Here is a 13,676-nt window from a genome sequence, read left to right as displayed (position 1 = left end):
GTGTACAACTTCATATTTATCCTCATTATACTACATCTGCATGTGTTTGCCCACACACACAACTTGTCTAAATCACCCTGAAGCCACCTTGCATCTTCCTCACAACCCCACCCAATTTTGTGTCGTCAGCAAACTTGGAAATATTGTATTTGGTTTCCTCATCCAAATCATTTTTATATATATATATATATATATGTGTAGGGGCCCATGCAATGATCCCTGAGCTTCATCACCGCCTGCCATTTGGAAAAAGACCCATTTATTCCACGTAACTGTGCTGGGGTTACGTCCGTGTCTGACTGTCTGCTCTGGCATGTAACTGTGCTGGGGCTGCGTCCTTGTCTGACTGTCTGCTCCGGCATGTAACTGTGCTGGGGCTACGTCCGTGTCTGACTGTCTGCTCTGGCATGTAACTGTGCTGGGGCTACGTCCGTGTCTGACTGTCTGCTCTGGCATGTAACTGTGCTGGGGCTATGTCCGTGTCTGACTGTGTCTGCTCTGGCATGTAACTGTGCTGGGGCTATGTCCATGTCTGACTGTGTCTGCTCTAGCATGTAACTGTGCTGGGGCTGCGTCCTTGTCTGACTGTGTCTGCTCTGGCATGTAACTGTGCTGGGGCTACGTCCGTGTCTGAAACATAGAAACACGGAGAAGGCCATTCGGCCCTTCGAGCCTGCTCCACCAATCAATATGGCTGATTCTCTATCTCAACACCATATTCCAGCTTTCTCTCCATACCCCTTGATGCCCCTAATATCCAAAAAATTATCAATTTCTTTCTTGATTACACTTGGTGACCTGACCTCCACAGCCTTCTGTGGTGGAGAATTCTACAGGTTGACCACCATCTGAGTGAAGAAATTTTTCCTCATCTCAGTCCTAAATGACCAGCCCCGTATCCTGAGACTGTGGCCCCTGGTTCGAGACTCCAACCTGAGACACATCCTCCATGCATCCAGTCTGTCTAGCTCTGTTGGAATTTTATACATTTCAATCAGATCCCTTCTCATTCTTCTAAACTCTAGTGAATACAGGCCCAGTAGAACCAATCTCTAACTGTGCTTGGGCTACCACCGAGTCTGACTGTGCCAGCCCCGGCGTGTAACTGTGCTGGGGCTGCGTTCAAGTCTAACTGTGCCAGCTCCGACATATAACTGTGTTGGGGCTACGTCCGAGTCTGACTGTCTGCTCCGGCATGTAACTGTGCTGGGGCTATGTCCGTTCCTAGAGTTGCCATTTTGCACCACTTGGCTATTAACCTCTTGCTGCCTTTCTAAAGATGTTCTGAGACTCAGCTTAATTCCTGTGCAAAGCAAGATGGAAGTAAAATATTGAGACAAATTTCTTGACTGGACGGACAGGTTAAGCTTGTAAATATAGTAAAAACTGCATCTTTGATTTTAATTTTGCTTGCCCATTTCCATTATGAGAAAGGGGCGCATTTTTTGCAATGACATTTAACACAACTTCTTACTTCTTGTTATTGCTGTTGCTCCTATCCTGAGGAACACTTATTAAATCTCTGAGATTCATGTGTATCAGTGCTTTCCTCTTCAGTCATTACTGGACTTCAACATTTCTGTAAAAATAAACTTTTTTAAACTATTTCTTGCATAGCTTGACTCCTGTTAGCTTTGTAATTTGCTGTGGGAGGGGGCTGGGCGATAGTGTTGTATCATTTTCTGTTGTAAAGAAAAGCTCTTTTGTTACTGTGAGCACTTGTTGAAATCTGAAAAGAAATTTGACCCGATACTGGCAGCAGTTGATGTTTTTCTAGGACCTCTGCAGATAAATGCACAAGTTCACATGGAGTACCATGGAAACGAGTAACTGGACTAATCCTGAACCCTCTGTGTTTCCAATATCAGTATAATTTGTACATCGTTATGACTTGTTGGCGTGAAGTCAACACAATTCAAACTGGTATTAAACAGGAGACGGGTGTGCAGTGGTAGCGTCGCTAGACTAGTAATCCAGAGTCCCAGGCCCATCCCCTGAGCAGTTGGTGGAATTTGAATTCAATTAATTAATAAATCTGGAATTGAAAGCTAGTCTCAGTAATGGTGACCATTAAACTATCATCAATAGTTGTATAAACCCATCTGATTCACTAATGTCCTTCAGGGAAGGAAATCTGCAGTCCTTACCCGGTCTGGCCTACATGTGACTCCAGACCCACAGCAATGTGGTTGACTCTTAACTGCCCACTGAAATGGCCTAGCAAGCCACTCAGCTCAAGGATAGTTAGGGATGGACAACAAATGCTGGCCTTGCCAACAACGCCCACATCCCACGAAAGAATGAAGGGGAAAAAATGCACCGTTCCTGGTTATGTTCACAAAAAGGCATCAACTCACCACCACCTTCTCAAGGGCAATTAAGGATGGGCAATAAATGCCGGCCTGGCCAGCGGTGCCCACATCCCATGAATGAATATTTTTTTAAAAATTGGCGTTTATTCCAGGATCTGCCTGAATAGCATTTGCTTTCTCTTCCTCAGTGATTGCAGGCATTGCTGAATATAGTAATGCCAAGCAGTCCCAGATTTGGCTCTGTGTTGGGATGGCTGACCTGCATATGCCTTGGCCCCTTGGTCCAAGAAAGGGAAAGTTAGTCAGGGTCCTTGGTCCCAAACACAGTCTGCTGAAAAGCCTCCTGTGGACATCCAGTGGGGATAATTTCAGGCTCATGTGATATCTCCCATAGTTAAGTACATATGAACTTGAACCTTCTCAGAACCGGTTATTTTGATGTGACCTTGTTTTGTGTCTTATATCAGTCAGTACAAATCAGACATAGCAGAGAAAGGGTCAGCTAAGCTCGGGTTCCTCTGACAGCAAACAGTAAAGTTAGAGTTTACTAGAAAGTCATGTCGATATTTCTTTCTTAGAAGATTGAACACTTGTATGCTTGGTGGAAATAATTAATCTTAATCATAATTCACGGCCATTATACATTCCCTTAAGGAATAAAAATCTCACAGGGAAAAATGGTCCAACTGGGACTAGCAAGAGTAGTTAAAGATGGTATTTGGTCAAAGGAGGAGGCTTACTATGTTGCCAAAAAGAGCAGTAAGATGGAAAATTGAGGATTTTTAAATTCAGCGAAGAAGCTGATAAATAGAAAACTAGTTAAAGATGTGAAAGCAGATTCTAACAATCAAAAAAGTTTACTTTTACTGAAATGTTGAAGTCCAGTAATGACTGAAGAGAAGGTATGTAAAAAAGAGAAAGATTAGCAACAAGAGTGTGCCTAAGTCCCTCAGCGGCAGAGACAGGAGAAATTATAATGGAAATGAGGAAGTGGTGGTCTTAGAAAAAGGGATGAACCATTCAGGGCTGAGATAAGGAGAAATTTCTTCATTGTGCGTTGTGAACTTTTTTTGCAAATTCTCTGCCTCAGAGAGCCGTAGATGCTCAGTCGCTGAGTACATTCAAGTCAGAGATTGATAGCTTGAGGGAATCTAAGGATTGGGGAATGTGCAGCAAGGTTAGAAGGTCAGCCTTGATCTTGTTGAATGACCTTTTTAGTTATGTTAAAGCTATGAGTATTAGTCAGGAAATAGTACAGGAGGAAGTTAATTGGACTGAAAGCCAACAAATCCCCTGGACCTGATTACCTAAACCTTAGGGTTTAAAAGAGGTGGCTAATGAGATAGTGGGTGCATTGGTTTTAATCTTCCAGAATTCCCTAGATTCTAGAATGGTCCTCAGGATTGAAAGTTAGTAAACGTAACACTGCTATTCAAGATAGGAGGGAGAGACAGAGAAAAGGGGAACTATAAGCCATTTAGCCTGACATCAGTAGTAGGGAAAATTGTCATTTGGTAGTATAGAACTTGAGTATTGCTGAAAAAAGACATTTTGTCAAAGCTTTTTGGCTTGCACTCATCAGGACAATCACAAGAATACCAATGTTAGGGGAAGTAACAACTTCATACTGTATGACAAGAATGTGGTGATTGGTTGGCAAATGGACTCTGATTGGTAGAGGCATTGCCATGGAGAATGCACCAGTGCTGGAAGCTACATATATTAATGCACAGGGCCCTGTTCTTTGCAGACAGAAAAAACATGTACACACATTGTGCCTGTTTCAGCTAAACAAAATAAGTGATAGCCATTTGTTGGTTCATTCCTCAAGGCGATGCCTTGACCAATCAGAGCCAAGCTGCCTAGTTTAAAATTTCAAACGATGCTTGGCAGTTAACTGTCAATCACCATTAACTGGTGCATCCTCCATGGCATCGCTGCAATCAATCAGAGCCCACCTGCCAACCAATCAGCACACTCATACAGTATAAAGTTGATGCTTCCCTGACATTGGTTTTCTTGTGATTGTCCTGATGAGTGTGAGACGAAAAGCTTTGACAAAAAGCATTTTTTTCAGCAATAGTCAAGTGGGGAAAATACTAGAATCTATCATTAGGAATGTGAGAACAGAACACATGGAAAATCATATGATTGGCCAGGGCAAATACTGATCTATAAAAGAGAAATTGTGTTTTATAGATCTGTTGGAGTTTCTAAGGTTGTGACTTGTAGGGTGGATAAGGGAGAACCAGTAGGTATTTGAACTTTTTTTTTAAAAAAGCATTTGATAAGGTGCTGCAAAAGACATTGTTACACAAAATTAGGGCTTGTGGAATAGGGGATATTGATTAAGGATTGAAGGAATAAAAAGTCATTAAGGTTGGCAGACTGTAATTGGTGGGCTACCAAGGATCGGTGATTGAGACTCAACTATTTAAAGTGACTTAGATGAAAAGACTGAGTGTAATCTATCCACGTTTGCTGACGATATAAAGCTTGGTGGAAAAGTAAGCTGTGAGGAGGACACTAAATGGCTACAAAAGGATGTGGACAGGTTAGTGAGTGGGTAAGAACATGGCAGATAGATTATAATGTGGAGCAAATGTGAAGTTATTTGATAGGAGACAAAAGAATTGCAAAATATTTTTTAATTGGTGGGAGACTGGGAAATGTTGGTATTTATGGGAACCTGGATGTCCTTGCACACACATTCCTGAAAATTAGTATGCTGGTACAGCAACCTATTAAGAAGGTAAATGGTATATTAGCCTTTCTTACAGAGGAATTGGAGTGTAAGGGTAAAGAAGTCGTACTACAATTATAGAGAGTTTAGTGTGTCCATAACACTGTGAAGCTTTTGTCTTTTTGCCTAAGAAAGTAAGTACAACGATCTGCCTTATTCTCAGGAGAAGATATTCCTATGGGGCGAGATTGAGCAGACTATGCACATATACCCTTGAATTTAGAAGAATGAGAGGTGATCTAATAGCGATATATAAAAAATCCATCAGGGCTTGACAGGGTCGATGCTGGGAACATGCCTCCCCTGGCTGGGGACTCTAGAACATGGAGTTACACTCTCACAATAAGAAGTTGATCATTGAGGCTGGGAGGGGGGTGAGGGGGCACTGTATACATCTCCAGCCAGGAAAACATCTATTTGTCACTACTCTGCCTCCTGCCCCTTAGCCAGTTATGTGCCCAAGTTACTACCACCCTTTTGACCCTATGCTTCTATTTGTCAAAGCCGTCTGGTCTGTGTTGCTTTATAAATGTGTCCATATGTAAAACACATAAAGAACTACCTTCCTCAACCGCCTGTTACTTCAAAGAACACATACGAAGACAGACTAATCCATTGTACTTTTCTTCCACCAAGCATAGGAATATCAAAACAGAAATGGGCCATTTAGTCCTCAAGTCTGTTCCCGTGTTCAATGAGATTATGGCTAATTTACAGCTTTGCCACTTCTTCACTGTCGCTGGGTCAAAATCCTGGAACTCCCTACCTAACAGCACTGTGGGTGTACCTACACCACATGGACTGCAGAGGTTCAAGAAAGTGGCTCACCACCACCTTCTCAATTAGGGATGGGCAATAAATGCTGGCCTAGGCCCAGTGACGCCCATATCCTGTGAAAAAATCCCCTAATACGTTTGATAGATTTTTGTTAACCAGTTTTAAAATTAACAATTGTCGTTAACAGAAGTGTTCCAAATTCCAACATGCTTTGCAAGTTTCCTCAAAAAAGTAAAAGAAAAATGACCTCACGTTTACTGACATTGAAATCCACTTGCTACGCTTTTACCCATTCACTTAATTTATCAATATCCCTTTGTAATTTTATGTTTCCGTCTTCACTGCTTACAATGCTGCCTATCTCTGTCATCAGCAAATTTGGATATGTGGCTTTCGAACCCATCATCTAGTCGGTAATAAATACCATGAGTATTTGAAGCCTAACCAGAAATCTTTGCAGGACACCACTAGTCACATTCAGCTTATTGGAGCACTTTGCCCATTATCCCTACTCTCTGTCTCCTGCCACTCAGCAAATTGCCTAACCAGGTCAATAATTTGCGTTCAATTCCATGATTTTCAACTTTAGTTACCAATATCTTATGAGGGATTTTATCAAATGCATTCTGCAAGTCCATATAAATAACATCCATAGACATTGCTCTGTCCACTTAGTCACCTCTTCTAAAAAAAATCCAGCAGGTTTGTGAAACATGACCTCCCCTTTAAACATCCATGTTGGCTTGTTCAGCTGAATATTTTCGATGTGTTCAGTTATCCTCCAGCAATTCCCAATCAAAAGGTGTTAGGCTAACTGGTCTATAATTCCCTGGTTTCCATTTCATCTTTCTACATAGAAAAAAAGAAAATAGGAACAGGAGTAGGTCATTCGGCCCTTCGAGCCTGCTCCGCCATTCAATATGATTATGGCTGATCCTCTATCTCTATGCCATATTCCCCTCTCTCCCCATACCCCTTGATGCCTTTAGAGTCTAGAAATCTATCTATTTCCATCTTAAATATATTCAGTGACTTGGCCCCCACAGCCTTCTATGGTAGAGAATTCCACAGGTTCACCACCCTGTGTGAAGAAATTTCTCCTCGTCTCAGTCCTAAATGGTCTACCCCGTATCCTGAGACTGTGACCCCTTGTTCCAGACCCACTCCAACCAGAAGAGACATCATCCCTGCATCCAGTCTGTCCATCCTAAATGGTCTACCCCGTAGTGATATACTTGTGACAAATGAAATTTTCCAATCTAAAGAAACGGTTCCTGGGTTGAGAAAACTTTGGTTACAGTTCAGGCATCTGGAATGTTCTCTCCAATTTTCTTCAAAACTCTGGGGTGCAAACAGGCATAAAGCCATTATGCACAGAAGGAGACCATTCGGCCCCTTGAGGCCATGCTGGAGCTCTGTAGAGCAATCCAGTCAGTCCCATTCCACCACTCTATCCCCGTTGCCCCAAGTTTATTTGACTCAATTGCCCATCCAATTCCATTTTGAAATCATCCATCATCTCCCCCTCCACCGTCCTCGTAGGCAGAGAGTTCCAGCTCATTCCCACTAGCCGTGTTTAAAAAGTTCTTTCTCACATCCCTCCACTCGCCTTAAATCTGTGTTCCCTAGTCCTTGCGCCATCAGCTAATGGGAGCAGTTTTTCTTCCTGATCATGTGGGTTTGTCACTCTCTTTGTGCCATAATTTTCTTCAATATCATTTTGAATTGTTCATTTTGTCAACAAAATTAATTATTTAATTAGCATTAAAGTTAGTAACTAATCCCTGGATGTATAACTGCTGTTGCTGCGAACCTGTCATCCTAACCTCCGATGATGTTGAGCACTATTATTGAAGCAATGATATGTAAAATAAATGTCATCCCATCAGCCATTGGCATTGACAGGAGCCCATGTTCACAACGCGTCATTTGAGCTATGGTGGGAACTTAAACCCTTGAAAGGAGGCACTACCTTGAACTTCTATTTTTTTTTCCAAACATATACTTCATAAAATTTACAGAAGTACATTACATGAACATCCGGCATTGAAGTGCAAACTAAATCAGTTTCTTCCAATCCTGTAAGTTAGTCCATTTACAATTACAGTTAATATTTACAATATTCATTAAACTCAAACATACAGCCCAAGGGGTTTTACCCAGTTGCCAGCCCCTGGGTGTCATATATATGCTGTTGTGAAGAGTGTTAAAATGTTGGAAAGGTTTAGCTGGCCCAGCTCTGTGTGGAGAAAAGGCAGCCTGCCCTTGGTATCACCACCAAAAACAGAACGTTTGGAGCGTGTCTGGAATTTGTGGATTTAATTACAGCTTCAGAAGTGGCACATATCTGCAAGCTCTGTGAAACCTGGCCAATTTCCTTACGCTTTGCATGATAACATTTGTTTGCATGCTGTATCCATTCCGAGTGACACACAAAATGGGAGTGAGGAATTTCCCATCTATTTTGAGCCTTGAGTAACCTTTTACCTGAAATTATGCGAGTTTGACATTTTTCTGAGCGGTTTAAACCTTCAATTAAAATATTGCACCACTTTGAGGAAGACAGATTTTGCATATGGTTCGTAGTGTGCAGTTTTCCTTTACCTATTTTAACTTTTACTTTAAAATCGTAATTTCTTGTTTCTGTTTAAGCTGCGAGAGCACTGGATGAAAGAAATGTCTCCCATCACTGGAGACAAGTCAGTTGGAAGATTGTGGTCTGTGCTGTGCTGTTCTATGATTCTATAAATGGTGCTCAGCTTAAGCCTGCCATCATTAGAGCTTTGATTCCAAGTCTACTTTTTAAGGTTACTCCCTTGGCCGTGTGAAAATTATTTTCCTGAATTGGACTGAAGTAAACACTCCCAAAATTGTCCCACACTGGGCATGATTTGTAATTATGTCAACTTGTCTGGTCCTGCTTGTTCTTTCTCAGCCACCATTGACAAATCTTTCTGTCGCTCCTTTCAGTAGGCCTTAAGTGTCCCGTTATACTTCAGCTTGTTGCTGAACACTCCCAAGACTATTCTGCTTCACGTGTCTATCTGTTTCTTGGCTACTGAGGGAAGAGATTAGCCAAACCATGTGCCAAATCAGTTTTAAGAACCCTAAGCTCCTATTTTGGCAGTAGACTTCAATATCTGTGCAAGAACAATTCAGTCAGACCAGGAGTAAACAAGTCTTACCCTTATCATCTAATCGGTCACTGAGACTTCTGAAATATTGGCTCTCTCTGCCCCCTACTTTTATTCTGGTTTGAATTTTGGCAACTTTCCTTCTAGCCTTTAAATTGCATGTGTTTTCTTGCTGCAACGATTGCATTTCTGCAGGAATGAGTCATGACTGGGCTGAGTCTCAAACATACCTCAATTCATGTGGGGTCTCAAATGGATTTATTCAGAGATCTTCAAATATCCCGGAGACAAAATAATACATCTTGTGTTTCAAGCTGTCCCAGGTTATCTTGGAGTTCAATATGTGTTCCCTGGACTGAGAAAGCAGATTCCTTTTGTAAATTTGTGATGAGCATGTTACTAGGAGCCGTTGTCTAAGTGCCACAGTGATCTATTAAATATTGTTATATGTTGATCCAATGTGTTTGTGTCACACTTAATCAAAGTAATTTTTCAGTTTGCGACTGGATTAAGTTGATGGTCCCTGTGGATAGGGCCTACTATGTGTAAACATCATAATGTCAAACTCATAAACCTCAGGATTTGCATGCCATTATCTCAAGGCTGTGTTGATTGCAGTTATGAGAATATGGATAGCAGGAGAGACATTTATATTATCTCAGAGGAAACAAGATGCTAATAGTACTCAGTTGAAAAACAGACTGGGGTGGAGTGGAAGACAAAACATCGAAACCAGAAAATAATCACGTACCATGGTTAATGTGCGCACCTCGCATGCCAGCAATCATCAGCTCAGACTAATATCGGTGCATTTCTCTGCTAGTCAGGAGCAATAGGTTCTAATCATTGATCCAATGCCTCAGCAGCAAAGATATCTTGTCGGTGTGTAAAAATGGAACTGGATCACACGCTTTAATGACTGCAGATTGGTTACGTGTGCCAGCAAATCGTACAGTGGCATTAACTAATAACCCCCACTCCCCAGCCGTTTCAAAGACAGGAGGCTTAGCTCAGTTCTCTTTGAATTATAGAGCGCTGCAACACAGGAAGAGACCATTTGGCCCATCATACCTGTGCTAGCAGTTTGAAAGGGCTATCCAATTATTCCCTCTCTCCATAACCAAGCTGCAATTTTTTTTCCTTTTCAAGTGTTTATACAGTACCCTTTTAAATGGAACTATTGAAGCTGCTTTCTCCATCCTTTTAGCCAGATCAACTCACTGCATTTAAAAAATACTCTCTTCACCTCATCTTTTGTCAATTATCTCTCTTTACCAACTCTTCATCTACAGGGAATAGCTTCTTATCGACTCTCCCAAAACCTTTTGTGATTTTGAATTCTTCTATTTGATGTAGGTGGCAGCCTTCCGTCTTGTAAGATGGTGGTTTTCACCGTGGTGTACAGCTCTATGTTAAGCAACGCCTGGTGTGGTTCAGGAGTCCCACTCTGGCACGGCAGCCTCTGCTGCATTTACTGCAGAGAAGGACATTGGGCTGATTAAGTGCGCGATTTGCTGGCCTCTGATCCCTCTGGCTCCATCCTTGGCCAGCAGAGCTTTTCATTTCTGCTCGCTCTTCCGATGCCCTTCCAAACACTCAGTCTCCAGGCTGCCAGCGACTGCCTTCCACTTGCCAGTATCAATGTCCGCCATCTTCATATCTCGCTTGCAGGTGTCCTTGTGACGGAGGTACGGATTTCCAGGAGGTTGTGACTCAGTGGCCAGTTCACCGTACACAAAGTCGGTGGGTAAACGGCTGTCATCCGATGAACATGGGCAAGCCAACGCAGACGTCGTTGGCTTAGCAATGAGTGTATGCTGATGGAATTAGCAGGACCTCTGAGTTGGTGACCTTGTCCTGCCAAGAGATGCCGAAGATGTGTCTGAGACATTGAAGGTGGAAACAGTTCAGCTTTTTCTACTGCCCGGGTATCGCTACTTTAGGAGAGTGCGCCAAGGGTGCAGGTGGCTCCCAGTTTGGTGTTGTATTAAATATCCACCAGACCACCTCTGCTCTGAGAAGAAAGCCCCAGTGTCTCTTCATGTAACTGAAGTCCCTGATCCACGGTACAACTCCGGAAAATCGCTCCTGCACTCTCTCTCAGGACTTGTCATCCGCCTTAAATTGTGATGCGTGGGATTGGACACAATACTCCAGCTGAAGGCTAACAAGTGACTTCGAAAGATTAACGTAACTTCCTTGCTTTCATACTCTGCCCCTGATTATAAAGGCAAAACATCCTGAATGCATGCTGTTTTAAATCTTCCCAACATGTCAGCCATGTCTGAGTTGCTAGCACACTTGCCTTCATGTCGAATGGCTGACGGGTTAAGACTCACTCCGGAGACTTGAGCACATCATCTGGCCTGGCATTCCAGTGCTGTACTGAGGGAGTGCTGCACTGTTTAAGGCACCATGTTTTGGATGAGACGTTAAACCAACCAGCTTCCCCAACCAGACATTAAAAAAAATCCCATGGCACTTTATAAATGGTCAGCACTGTCCCAAGTGCTTTATTTCCTATTGGTATGCATCCTACTCACATAAGGAGTGTTGTGCAGTCACTTTTTGTAATGCATAATTCCTTTGTGTTAATTTTGTTTTGCAAGAGTCATTGCACAGCAGGACAAAGGCAAGAGACAAGACGCTGTTGAGTCAATCATGCTTGTTCCAGCCACAGATTGTGTGCAGTCTACTTTACCTGGAGTGTGCATCAACACTACTTCATGCCACCCTCTGGTGGAATTGTCAAATTTAAAATCCATATCTATGTGAAAGGACCTTGAGAATGGAAAATGGAGCAAGGAGAGCCAAGGAATATGAAGGCAGACCAATGGAGAAATCGGGGAATGGCTGCAATGAGCCTCGAGACTAGGCCATATGTTGTCATGTCACTTAATAGTCCCAAAAAGTGGCACAAAACGCCCATTAAATAGCAAGCACAAAATTCCCAAAAGATTACAAGATAGCCAATTAACTGTCTGAGGTGGTACCAGACTGTCCGCAATTGTGGTTTTGTTCTTGAAATGAGCTTCCCAGACACATATCACTCCGTCTCTAAAACAGCTGATTTCTAACTCCATAACATCGCCCCAAATCTGCCTCTGTTTCAGCTCGGCTGTGCTGAAACCCTCATCTAGGCCTTTGTTAGCTCTAGGCCTTGACTATTCCAACGCTCCCCTGACTGCCTTCCACCTTCCACAGCCGTAAACACTTGTAAAACTGCTGCCTGCGTCCTAACTCACACCAAGCTCCATTCAGCTGCTGGGTCCCCATTAGGCAACACCTTGATTTTAAAATTTTCATCCTTTTCAAATCCCACCACCAATCCCCCACTGCCCCCGCACCCCCCCCCCACAACAGCCCCACCCATGGCCTCACCTCTCCCCATCTCAGTAGTCTCCTCCAGCCATCCAATCCTCTGATATCCACCCTCCTCTAATTCTGGCATCTTCAGTATTCCGAATTTTAATCTCTCCGCCATTGGTGGCCATGCCCTCAGCTGCCTAGGCCCAAAGTTCTGGAAGTGCCTCCCTACACATCTCCGCCTCTCTATCTCCCTCGCCTTCCTCCTTGAAGTCGCTGCTTATAACCTCTTTGACTAAGCTTAAGGCCAGGATTTTCCGGCCCCATCATGTTGGGACCCCTGCCAAGGGGGATGCGACGGCCCAGCCAAAAGTCCATTGACTTTTGACAGGACTGGACGATGGCGGGAGCGAGCAGGGCTGGAAAATGCCACCCTAATTGTGCGTTCTGTCCCAATTTTTGTTTCACAATGCTGCTATGAAGCATCTTTGGTCATTTTACTAGGTGATAGGGCCTATACGAATGAAAGTTGTTAATAATCATGAATTTGGAATGTTAACTGTGATGAGAAAGAGATCAGTATTGATGATATGGATTGCAAGCGATAGAAAACTGAATGCGTTTCAGAAATTTTCTAAGCTGCTGGTAGTATTCCTGGTAGTATTCTCAGGATTCCTGAATCCTGGTAGTATTCTCAGCCCTAATTCAGAATGTTGAGAGTTGAAATCCCGCTCTAGATATTTGAGTGCAAAATCTAGGCTGACACTCAAGAGCAGGACTGAGGGAAGAGCTGCACTATCGAAGGCACCTTTTTCAGATGAGACGCTAAGCCCTCTGAGGTGGCTGTAAAAGACCGGTTGGAAGAAAGAGCAGGTGAGTTCTCGCTGGTGCCCTTGCCAATATTTATTCCTCAACCTGCACCATTAACAGATTTCCTCACCATTGTCATACTGCTGTTTGTGGGTCCTTGTGTGTGAATTTGGCTGTCATGCTTGCTATATTACACCAGTGGTGGCACTGCAAAAGCGCTTAGATGGCTGTCGAAGCACTTTGGGAGGGCCTGCAGGTCTTTCTTAACTTGTTCATTATCGCTGAAAAAAGACATTTTGTTGAAGTTTTTGGTCTTGCACTCATCAGGACACTTCGCAAGAATACCAATGTCAGGAGAAACAACAACTTTATACTGTATGAGAAGAGAGTGCTGATTGGTTGGCAAGTGGACTCTGATTGGTAGAGGTGTTGCGATGGAGAATGCACCAGTTAATGGTGACTGACAGTTAACTGCCAAGCATTGTTTAAAATTTAAATCAGGCAGCTTGACTCTGATTGGTCATGCCATTGCCCTGAGGAATGAACCAACAAATGGCTATCATTTATTTTGTTTAGCTGAAAAGAACAGTTTGA

Source organism: Cetorhinus maximus, chromosome 20, assembly GCF_964194155.1.
Source record: "Cetorhinus maximus chromosome 20, sCetMax3.hap1.1, whole genome shotgun sequence".
Lineage (NCBI taxonomy): Eukaryota > Metazoa > Chordata > Chondrichthyes > Lamniformes > Cetorhinidae > Cetorhinus > Cetorhinus maximus.
The sequence above is the reverse complement of the archived record's forward strand: the minus strand, read 5'-3'. Positions refer to the sequence as shown.